The sequence below is a fragment of the Peromyscus leucopus genome, chromosome 22 (assembly GCF_004664715.2).
Source record: "Peromyscus leucopus breed LL Stock chromosome 22, UCI_PerLeu_2.1, whole genome shotgun sequence".
In the NCBI taxonomy this organism is placed as follows: domain Eukaryota; kingdom Metazoa; phylum Chordata; class Mammalia; order Rodentia; family Cricetidae; genus Peromyscus; species Peromyscus leucopus.
Genome location: NC_051081.1, coordinates 43450677 through 43457215, shown reverse-complemented (window position 1 = coordinate 43457215; position 6539 = coordinate 43450677). Strand labels below are relative to the sequence as shown.

The 6539-nt window shown below is 45.0% G+C and overlaps 1 long non-coding RNA gene across 1 annotated transcript; it reads right to left on the bottom strand.

Annotated features, from left to right (window-relative positions):
- Positions 1-238: 238 nt before the first annotated feature.
- On the bottom strand, positions 239-5258 carry LOC119086412. Its single transcript, XR_005089687.1, has 2 exons — positions 5115-5258; positions 239-517 (listed from the first exon to the last, which is right to left on the bottom strand). It is a non-coding gene; the product is annotated as an uncharacterized LOC119086412 (long non-coding RNA).
- Between the last annotated feature and the right edge of the window lie 1281 nt (positions 5259-6539).

Sequence of the window (6539 nt, the reverse complement as noted above, 5' to 3'; positions counted from 1 at the left end):
GCAACACTGTCTAGAGTGAAAACTCAGTCTCAAAAAAGACATAAATAAAACAAAAACAAAAACAAAACAAAACAAAACAAAAAAGAACAAACTCCAAACCAAATCAAATCAAAACAAAACAAAACAAAAAACAAACAAACAAACAAAAACAACCCAACCTAAACCAACTCAAGGAAAGCCAAGTATGGCCTTTAATAATGAAGGCTTTGGTTTTTTTTTTTTTTTTTTTTTTTTTTAGCTCTCTGCCTTCACGTCTCTCTGGTGTGTTCTTCTGCCCCATTGCTCCTGTTCTTGAACATTCTTCCTTGATACAGAATCCAGCTTCTTCAGGCTTCCGATGTAAACTGAAGGCCGGTGGCTCTCCTGGAATCCTCTAGTCTTTCAGCACCAGACTGCCAACGCTGGGACGGGCAGCCTCATGGTGTGAGCGGCTACTGGCTTCCTAGCTTTTCCACTGTGCAAATAGCCATTGTTGGGCTCCACAGACCAAATGGTGTAAGCCGATCTGCTGAATTCCCTTTTAATTTAAAAAGAAAATTAGGGATTTGAGTAACCCAGTGAATTAGTAGACTTATCCATTAATTTAAGAGCTGATGGTAACCAGGCCTGGTGACTCACCCCTGTTATTCTAGCACTAGGGAGGTGGAGGCAGGAGAATTGCCAAGAGTTTGAGGTCAGCCTGGTGAACAGAGATTCTCCAAAACACCAAAAATGCAAAACAAAACCCCCAATCTTACATCCACCAACAACAGTTAACAAAACAAACAACAACAGCAAAACAGAAAACAACCTGAAAACTCCACCACCACCGAAGGTAAGGTTAGGGAAGTGGAAGCTTTGGGAGGTGAGTAGATCATGAAGGGAGAGTCTTCTCAGTGAGATTTCATCTTTATGAGATGGGACAGGAAGAACACCTGCCTCTTCCTTCTCTGCTTGACACCAGAGGAACACAAGGACATTGCCATCCACACACCCACAAGAGTACTTTCATGATTTTTTTTTCTTTTTCTTTTTTCCTGAGATAGGGTTTCTCTGTGTAGTTTTGGTGCCTGTCCTGGATCTCCCTCTGTTGACCAGGCTGGCCTCAAACTCAGAGATCCACCTGGCTCTGGCCTCCCAAGTGCTGGGATTAAAGGTGTGCGCCACCACCACCTGGTGAGGTGAGCACTTTCATCTGGATCTACCAAGCTTCTTCCCGGGTCTTGGTCTTTCATGTCCCCAGAACTAGAGAAACACAACTTCTGTTTTCTGTTCAGAACCACTTATTATGTGGTATTTTTTGCTATAGCAACCTAAAGCAAGACAACAATATAGGGGTTTAAGACTGGTCCTTGCTTAGTTTGGGTTGGTTGGACTTCTCATTTGCAAGGCCTCTGCTGGACTCTGTCCTGATTTTTTTTTTTTTTTGCTTTGTGAAAAACACACAAAGCTTACAAGCCAGTTCTTGCCCTTCCAGGATCCAGCCTCATCCAGTCATGTCTCTTGACCAAGCAAGTGTTTAGATCCTTCTCTTTCACTTCCCACTGTACATAAATAAACATTAAATCAACATTTATCAGTGGCTTAGACATCAGAGATTCCCAAAAATGGGCAAGAGCTGTAATCACAGCCTTTTTATTGGGATTGGAGGAATAAGCTGGAACAAGCTTTCTAGATGAGTGTGTTGACTCCTCCTCCCCACCCCCCACCTTCCCCAGAACAGGTCCTGAGTCTGTAAGTGAATAATTATTTTCAAGTTTGTGTGGAGATGCACATCTTTAATCCCAGCACTTGGGAGGTGAATCACTGAGTCTGAGGCCAGCCTGGTCTACATAGTGGTGAGACTTTGTGAAACTATATGAAAAGCAAGACTATATGAAAGGATTAAGTATTTCCAAAAACATTGTCTTCATTGGATCATGAAAATATGCACCCCAGTATTATCAGGGAGCAACCAGGGAGTGAGATTTGGAGGAGAAACTAGCCTAGCTGATTGTTTCCTTTGTAAACCCACTCATGGTATCACTGTTACTTAGAGATGGTGTGGTGGCTCCCTCACTGTCACAGAGCTGTGTCCTGATGACCTCAAAGCCATCTTCATGAGTTCAGCTATATCAGCTCGTCAAAGATCAGTAGATCATGGTTTGTTGACTGTTGACCTTCCCTCCTAGAAAGGAGTGCTGGAGACAGTCATGGGACCCTCACTGGAGTGTCCAGTCGCTCCCCTCAACCAGGTGCATGCAATTCTGCTGGAATGGCATGTGGCCTCGGGGAGGGGCTAGGAGTATATAAACTAGGCAGGATAGCAGGAGGGCTCCATCCATGTGGCCATGGGGGAGTCATCATTCATGTCGGGTACAGACCTTTCAGTGTGACTGTTTTAAGTTTATACCCTCATTGTTCTGTAAGTAAGCCTAATAAACTCACTGGTTCCTCAGACTGAACCTGGCTGAGATCTTATCTCATTAGGAAGCTGGGACTCTCAGAAGAGGGGTAGATGTTGAGTATGTCTCCCCCAGGGAAAGGATTTAACAACACATAGTCAGGACCCATGTTTTCAGGAACCACCTAGACCAGCACACAAGGCATTCCTTCTTCTGTCTGCTCATAATAGGGCTGGCTTCTTTCGGCTTGCCTTCCTTTAAAAGCTAAAGCCAGCCTTTTAGAGAAGCTCACTTGGTAGGTCGGAATGTTTCTGGTTTAGGGCCTTGAGAATATCTACCATAGGGCTGTAGACTCTTGAGGACGAGTTCCAGTGACTGCTCAGAGATACGGTCACATGAGTTGTCTCATTGAGTAATGAAGGGTGGGGTGGCCTGACCCTAGTTGGCTGGTTACTCAGTCCAGACAAATCTAAAGAAAAACAGTTGCCCAATGGCCTTTCAACTCTGCTCCTTTCCCATTATTTCTTCAGCCATTTATAGTCTAGTGCCTGGAAAGCACTAGGCTCCAGCTTGGCCGGACTCGAAGCTGATAAATCATTTGTAGACCAGCGAAGGCCACAAAACATGACTAGGAAAGGGAGTATGGACCCGGGGTGGACTCATGTCTCATTTACGGGTTGAGAATGCTTTCGTTTTAACCCCAGCCGAGACACAATGCCAGAATCACATTCTGCGCCTTCTGTTTGTACGTATCCTCCCAGGGACTTGGTGGGTACAACCTAAGGATGCCAGTAGGAAAGTGAGCAGGAGTTGGAAATGGTAGGCGGCGCTGTAACCACACAGGTGGTCTATAATGCCCTACTCAGTGTTACCTCCTTGCCCACCCCGCATCCCTCCACCCCCAGCTTCTGATGCTTATATTCTGCTCTGGGGTAGGTTGTTGACTGAGAGAGATCTTTGAATGTTTTCACTTTCAAATGAAACCAGAGACTTCAGGCTAAACCTGACAAAAAGCAGCTGAGAGAGACATTTGTCACCCATTCCTTTTCCCTTCTCGACCTTATATCCAGTCACCCACTCACGGTACCCCTCCCCCACCCCCCATGACAGCTTTTGAGCATCTCGCTCTCACTGATTGTCTTTGCCTCAGGGTAAGCCACCAGTGCCTCCTAACCTCAAACAGTTAGGGTAACATCCTGCTTGGTCTCGCTACCTCCAATTCTAATTTACCAAATCCACTTTTTAATCCTTCTAATGGAGTAGTAATATTTCTGAACACAAATATGAGCATGTCAAAGGCACATGCCAAATTTTCCTGATGGCTTTGGTCGCCTGTGGAATAAATCCCAGTCTCCCTTTAGTTCTGCAAGGCTTGCGTTGTAGATCTCACATTCCCATGCAATCTCTTTCCACTCCCAGCATGAACTGTTGCAGCGCTTTGTATAGTAGCCTGTGATTTACCCAACTGTCTTGTGCCCATTTGTGCGCCCTCTCTTGCCCATATACTGCTATCCAGAATGCTGCTGTCTCACCCTGTCTTCTTGTGAGTTCAGTTGATCTTTCATTCAGCTATTCTAGTGAAACATCCCAGGTTCTCTCTGGTGAGTAAGAGGCCCCCTATCAGGGTTCTGGTAGCATTTATTACACTAAAGTATCATTTTTAGCACACTCATAATCTCCGGTAGACTTGAAACCTCTTGAAAGCAGATACTGTGTCTTACATAACTTTGTCTTTGCTGTGTGTGGCTTTTTATGGATCTTCCATTATGTTCTGTTGCTGTGCAGGGCTATGCTTGTGTCAATATCCCAACTTCTTAACAATTGTGGCATTATAGTAAGTCTTGAGATCAGTTTAGGTAAGTGCCACAGCCTGTTTTTTTTCTTCCAAGCGATTATGGCTATGTATATAACCTTTATGCTACTCTATTTGTTAGAACTAGCTTTGCAGTTTAGACAAATAAAAATTCTTTTGATCTCTTTTGTTTTGTTTTAAGCCAGGGTCTCATGTAGCCCAGGCTGGCCTTGAAATGGCTGTGTGGTCCAGAGAGAGCACAATCTTCTGGTTTTCTTGCTTTTACTTCCCCAAGGGCTAAGATTACTGGTGTATGCTGTCCTACCTGGCTTCTCCTTGGGCTTCTGATGGGGATTATATTGGATTGTATTTAGTACATAGATGAGCATTAACATCTTTTTTTTTTTTTTTTTTTTTTTTTTCCAAGACAAGGTTTCTCTGTGTAGCTTTGCGCCTTTCCTGGAACTTGCTTTGTAGACCAGGCTGGCCTTGAACTCACAGAGATCCACCTGTCTCTGCCTCCCGAGTGCTGGGTTTAAAGGTGTGTGCCACCACCGCCTGGCTTGCACTGACATCTTAAAAATATGAATCCTTCTGATCCAAGAACATGGAGCTGTGTCCATTCACTCAGGCCATCTTTTGCTCTTAACAGTGTCCTGTAGTTGACAGTATACAGCGCTCCCGTCCATCTTTTACCTCTTGAAGAAAATCCTGACACAGAAGAACTCAAACTTTTTGAAATAAGTCGTGAGAGAATTGCTTGCTTCCAGATGGATTCAACAAAAGGCTCCTTAAATACTCCCACCTCCCTCATGTGAGAGTATGAATTGCTACCCAGAGAGTGGGTTCCCACACTTCTAACAAATGAGTCCTGCTGGATTCCGAGAACTTGCATCTATAAGCAACTTTCCCCAAGGCCAAGGACTGCAGGAAGGGAAGGATGCCAGCATTCCTCTTACCTTACTTCTCAGTGAATTGTTTAGGAGATTGGCTTGAGTTCATTCTTCAAACCCAGGAGCTGGCGTTAGGCAGTCAGCCCGTCCCTGGGAGGAACAAGGCTAGAGCTGGTCGCCCTGACTAAGGGCTGGGCTTTGCTGGGCCTGTGAACCATCACCCATGTGGTGGCTTTTAGAAGTGACTCTCCTCTGGAACAGAGCCAGACTTCATGTGTGGGAAGAGGCTGGCTCTACGGAGTGTGACTTATGAGTGGTCTGGAGAAAGTCTCCAGACCAGAGTGCAAATGCAGAGGAGGCCAAGCATCCTTTTCAGGACTCTGCCGATACCCACAAGGTTGTGAGACCTTCATAGTCCCATTCCTTTTCACACTGCATCTGCTTCAAATGGAAGTTCCCTGAAGTTGGTTGCTATGGTGTCCAACCTCCTCTTGGCTGAAGAATCTCTATTAGCCCCTCCTCCCCCCATCACCCCCGAGTTGTCCAAGTGTCTTATTATGGCATGGAAATTCCTCTGTAGTCAGCTTCCAAATACTAGCAGACCTTATGCCTTAGATCCATTATATCCCTGCATACCTTATGTCCTATGCGCTCATCTAACTGTGTGATCATCCAAACCGCATGCAGGGTTCCTTAAGTGACAGGATTGTATCTCACCTTTGCTGCCCCAGCTCTCCATACATTGTCAGCCCACTCTCCTACTTGACTTAAATTAAACAACAACAACCCAAACCCAAACTAAAACCCAAACCAAGACAAACACACTCAACTATTTTCTGAGAATCTTTAGCAATTTTATATTCCAAGCCTTCCTTTACTATGTTAATTTCTATTATCTAGCGGATGGAGCTACTGCTGGAATAGAATTGCTTTTAAGAGTTAGGTTTTGCATTATGGGTACATGTCTGTGTCTGAGTGTGGGTGTGTACACGTTGAACACAGGCCCCCACAGAGGCCAGAGGAGCTCATTGGCCCCCTTGGATCTAGAGTTACAAATGACTGTGAAACTCAGATGGGTGCTGGGAACCCAGTTCAAGTCTTCTGGAAGAACAGTCTGTGTTCTTTACCACTGAGTCCTGTTGACACTACTCCCGTCCCCAACACACACTTAATAACAGAGTCCCACCATGGGGTTGTTACTCATTTACTTTGTCTAGTCTTTATATGTTTGCTTTCTCTAGTCCTTATCTGTTGTTCTCATTTATACATCATATTCTGTTGCTTCTCCACCACCATGCACGAGTGTGTGTGTGTGTGTGTGTGTGTGTGTGTGTGTGTGTGAGAGAGAGAGAGAGAGAGAGAGAGAGAGAGAGAGAGAGAGAGAGAGAGAGAGAGAGAGGCAGGCTATATATCTGTCTTGCTCTCTGTATGTGTATTAGACTGAGTCCCCCGGCTAACACCTTTTTGTTCATGTAACCTCTTTAGGACTGA